Below are 6,239 nucleotides of genomic sequence, written 5' to 3'. Positions count from 1 at the left end.
ATGCGCGGAGACGCGTGTTCAAATTGCCTAGGGTGCATTCCTCGAATATTATTTTAGTTTATCCCTGTACTATTCTCAACTGGTATATATCTTAGAAAATCGTGAATTTTAACATTTGATTCTTTATTTTTTAAATTAATAGATATCTATATCTAGATCTATTAAGATCATCTGTTCAGTACGGCTAAAATAAGGAGTGTAGTCCAAAATTATGCTGTAATATTTGACTTACTTTATCATTTATAGTATCTTTGATTTCATAGAATTTGATATTAAATGTATGATTTCATTTTGTATATCTTCCCCCAAATAATGTGAGTTATTTGAATATTCAAATTTTGACTTATATGTTCTAATATAATCGAGTCATATTTTGCCAACAGTTCAATAATTTTTAAAAAGTTTTCATAATTATATCTGTAGAGTTTAAATAAACTAAATAAATTAAATAAATAGAGTTTTAATAAATGACTCTCGAAATGCATAATTGTTTTATTTGAATTTTAACAATTTATATTATATCTGTAATACCTAAGGTTGAAATTCCGCATCTAGTTATCCATTTAAAATTGCCGCGCGGTTCCAACGTACGGTTTGCACGAACTTTAACCGAACCTCTTTAAAAGGCATTTTTGCATTAATTTTGAATTCTAAGATGTTTAAATGTTTCAATATCTTAATACCTTTCTAACTGGATGTTGATAAGTAATATATTAAAATATTGAATCTAAAATATCCTAAGTCGAAATTGTGTTCGAATAAGACAATTATATAGTACCTGTAATAAACAAATGATTTTTTCTATTTCTAATACTTTAAAATCACTTTTATATATTTAACAAATTATATTATAAAAATTTTTTTTTTGAATAATCTACTCCGTGTATTTATTGCTAATCTTGCTTTCAACTACAATATTATTTGGCACCCACGCGTAATTTAAATTATAGGTATATGTATATTAAATCATCATATATTCTGATTTCAAAAAGTTTTTAATTCTGTTTTTTGCTATTATATTTATTTTAGTGTTTTTCAGCAGATACATAACTAAATCAAAATAAACAAATTGCTACAAAAATATACTTTTACACGTGGAAGATAAGTTGAATAATATAGTGGAAGGAAATACCATTTTGAATTAATCGCTTGAACCACAAGATGAGTGTTTATTAATATTAGTATGCTATCTAATATTTGATAAAAATTATTGCGGTAAATTTATGGAAAATAATCGACTTATAAGTATGATAAACTTCAGTAGCACATAATTTTCAATCAATAGTTCACTTTTGCTATACAAAATAGAAAATGTAGTTCTAGAAAATTTTCTTTAATGATTATATTGTATTTTTTTAATTATGTTAATATAGTTATATAACTTCTTGCAATATTTATAGGTGCTATTGCAAGCTAATGTGAATAATTTAACTAAATAAATAAGGGTACGTCATAGATTTATTACGTATACCAAATAAAACAATACGTTTCATAACTCAACAACGCTCACTAACTATTTATTTTAGTAAATAGATAATATAGTAAACTTCTTTTTATTTTCATCATACATCTTTTATAATACTTATTGTGATTTTTAATTTCCATTGAAGATAATTTTTATTGACTTTATTAATAATTTATGATGCAATTAGATAATGTATTTTTAAATTAAGTAAACATAGAAATACGATCGTATAGCAATACGTAAGTTTTTACAAGAAAAAAATAGTTGAGCTATAAGTAATTACAATAAATAATTCAATAGAATTACACATGATACTAACAATGAGAATAAACACATTTAAAAAAAATAGAATATGACATTCGTACCTATTTATTTTATTTTAAATGGCATTTTCTTATTAAATAACAAACTATCTAATGTTGATTAATTAATATTTAGTGTAGGTACATTTATAAACTCGAATATGTTCCTAATTAATTTTATTTCTTGATTCAAAATAAAAGTTAAATCAGTTCCAATATTACGAAAATGTATTACAGGGTTAATTAACTTCGTAATTTTGTGTTTATAAATGTATTGCAAAATACAGTCATTATGTACAATTGTGTATGTCGGAATATTACTGAATATGTATATCCTTGTACTGAAATAACAAAACCATGGCGATTATAATAATACATAATATGCATAGTTATAAAACATATTAGAATCTAATATTATTAAATTCTAAGTACTGTTACTGTTACTCATATAATGAGGTTTTTTCCTTTTTTTTCTCTGTCTATATGATTTCGACCAAAAGGATTATTCTGGTAAGAAAAAAAAGGAATAGTATTATTTATTTAGAAAATGTTTGGGAGTAATTTTTTAATTTCTCAATAGTTTTTTAAATGAATGAAAAAATTGACGGAAACTTACAAAAATACGGCATAATTTATCGTTAGATGAACTGTAGAATTTTTGGTTAAAATCGCTTCGTCAAAAAAAAAATTTGCTCTTGAATCCAATAGTACGTAAATATGGGAATTGCAACAATCAAGTTGATTTTTTATGTGATTATGGATCTAAATAAAAATAAAAATGGTTATCATAAATTCATTATTATGATGGTATAAATTGTTTGTAAAGATATATTATATAATAATGAAATAACTAATGAGTCGTTAGATTCAGGTGTTAAAAGAACTTTAGAACTTAATTATTTTTAACAATTTGCATTCTTGTTTTAATGTATATTTTAAATTTAAAGTTCATTCCACTGTTTCAGTCTTTTTACTCAACACTAATATATGTTTTGTGTATGGGAGATAGACTTGTATTTATATTATATTATATACCATTGTAACCATTTAGGTATTCATATAAGTGTATTGGTAAATAATTATAAGTTATAGGTACAGCAGTTTCTGTTTATTAAAATGTTTATTAAATTAAAAAAAAATTAAATGTTAATAAATAATATATTTCTTTTTATTTGTATTGATATGTTATTTGATAGTGTTATGGAGTTTATTTTTTATATATCAATCAATCTTGAATTTTAATGACTATTACATATTAATAAAATAATTATACAAACATTTTAAATTAATTTGTACCATTTAAATAAAAAATAAAATATTTGACATCCATGATATATACAATTTTTCATTCCATTATAATTCACATATTATTTTTAATTATTCTATAAAAGAATAACAATATTAATGTTCAATGTCACGATCCAGTCATCTGGCTTACAAATGTAAACAATATTAATATAATAATTTTTTCTGCGTTAAGCTATGCTGTTATGATTTAATTAATAAATTTGTTTTTTGAAGAATGTCAGTTTCAAAAAATTCTGCTTATGGTTTTGTAGATAAGATAATCTATAATATTATTATTTTATCATGTTCACACATTATTATATTTATGTATATTAATATTATAATTAATTTTTATCAATCTTACACAAACTTAATATAATAAATGTAAAGATGTTATATTAGAAATCAAAACTACATATTTTACCCTTTTTTTCCTTAGGAAATCACCCGCCACTTAGAACAAATGTTAGGCAATGATTCAGATTATTAATATTATTTATTCTATATTATAATATATAAAGTAATAAAATTCACACATACAGATAACTAACGTCTATAACTAAAAATCAATAATTAATCATTCATTAATTTCATATGTAGGATTAATTTATTTCCTTGTAATCAAGTAAAAAAAGTAATAACTGAAATTTAACACACTTCTAAAGCTTTTTCTAATATTTGATCGCCTATATTTATGTTTCATAAGTCGTATGAACCTTTAAAACTAACTTTGTCATATTTTTTAAGTAAATAAAAAGTTGTAGTTACTGTGCGTTAGTAATCTTAAACTAAATCGTTTACGTTCAAATAATAAAATAAACGGCATGAGTGAGTATCTGTTATCTTCCTTTTTTCGTTGTTAACCTATTTGGATATGGATAATCATATACCTATATGCATATTAATCACTATAGTCTACATAATATGTATTTGGTTATTTATTGTTTTATTATGAATTATTCGTCAAGTACATACTATTCTAATGCAATAAATACTTTAATATCGAATTAAATACGATTGGCGATCGCTGAGACTCGAGTGTATTTTACGAGTATGTACCTATATATATATTTATATTCGTATATATTATATGTACATAAAATGCGGTGGCCTTCGCACATGAATTAATTAAAATTTGAATACTCGTTGTTATAATTTTCCTGGATAATACCTAATTTTATAAATATTCATATGAAGAATAATTAATATTAGGTTATGATTGTTTTGTGCAGTATTATATCAATATGTCAGTCATGAGAATAAAAATATACCTTTGTACGAACATTTTAAAATTTGTGTAGGTTGATGATGGACGTGAGACCATGACTATGGATAAAATGGAAAATCGATTATGTGAGAAATAAAAAAATTTGTACAGATGCATTTAATGTAATTCACTATTATTATTAAATATGATAAATGCGATGCGCTGACTACTAGACTGCGTTTTCATCGCGTTCCGTCTGCGGTGTCAGATAGTATTATTTAATTTATTACGATGTGTCTCGTTCTTATATTCGTGTATGTATGACACAAATAATAGTACTTAGGTACAGTAAAATAATGTGTGTATTATCATTGATTATAAATACTAGTATTTATAATCAATGGTATTATGTACGTGTATGTTGTATAGTATAAAATAACTGCAGAAAAAACGTGACTTATCATGATATAGGTATTTCAAATAGTGACATCAGTCGTTAAACGCATTATCTAAACTATTAATTTAGTGCTTACTTAAATTTTTTTCGTATTTTATAATCTTCATTATATCGTAATTGTATGTACGATATGTGACGTATACAAGATCTTTCAATACTAAAACGAAATCCAGAACTACAAGTATTATCGAATCACAAAGATTTAATGCATCGACGTCATTGGGTTTTTTAATCAATATAAGTTGAAACTCGAACATGTAATACTAATCCATATATTTTTTATTTCGAACAATTTTAACCACAAAAACTATTTTTTGATCATTATCACGTAAAATACAACAATGGTATTAAAATCAATTAAAAAATATTGGAAATTGGTTTTTGTCATATATCAATGTACGTCGTACAACTAACTAAATTATGTTTACATTCTTATCTAAGTGAGGAAGATTTTACAGTAATGATTTTTCTATAAACAGTAAATTTTGTATATTCTATTATTTAGTATATTTGTTTAAGCAATTGTATGCACTATTAGTTTTAACGATTAAAATTAAATAAAAAAATTTAAAATAAAAAAAAAATTAACATTTTTAGAATTTTTAAAAATTCTAAGAAATTTTTAATTTATTATTAATAGTTTTGTATTTAATTAAAAAAAAAAATCTAGGCAAACATAAGCATGGCTAGATCTTATTTTTATCTAGTATTAAGAATTTTGTTGATCAATATTCTTATTTTGTTTTAAAATTTGAAATTTATGAATATGTATACAGAAAATATAACATAGGCGTGCGTAGGGTATGCAACTGCATACCCTAAACATAGAGCCTTCTCTTTAAAATTACAAAAAATTAATAAAAATTATGACATATTTGGTCTTATGTATATTATGTGATTTTGTATTACAATATGATTTTTATTATATTTTTATATTCAGTTCCAAACAGTTTAATTTATTTTTGAAACACAAATCATATGCTATAATAACGAATTAATGTGTTAATGAAATTGAGAAGTAAAATAATTCAAGTAAGATTAAATAGCTATCAACTACAGAACAAGAAATGACTATAAATTAAAATCCCGAAAACATTATTGGTGATATTAAGAACTCAACTGTACGCAGTTTCGTTTTATGATTAATTTTGATTATTTATCAAATATATTTTGTTTTTCATATAAGTATATAATTACGTTTTTATTTATTTACCCTATTTAAACGTATTACTCAAACCATTTCAAATGTTATGTATTTAATTTTTTTTTTCGTTATTTATTTTAAATTTTAATTAAGTAGACAGTTATAACGATTAAGAAATGGTTATTCAGTCACTTTTTTTTCAGGAAAAAAAATTAAAATTTTAAATTAAATAGTTATTAAGACCAGAATTTCGAACGCTTAAATTAACTTTCAGTTTTAGGGGGGAGGATTGACAGTCTTTTGCATACTCTGAAAAAGAAGTCTGCGCATACCTATAAAATATAATGTTGTAATAATGTAAGTGTTTTATAAACTTT

Source organism: Sipha flava, unplaced genomic scaffold (assembly GCF_003268045.1).
Source record: "Sipha flava isolate LNK unplaced genomic scaffold, YSA_version1 241_pilon_pilon, whole genome shotgun sequence".
NCBI lineage: Eukaryota > Metazoa > Arthropoda > Insecta > Hemiptera > Aphididae > Sipha > Sipha flava.
This window is presented reverse-complemented; position numbering follows the sequence as displayed.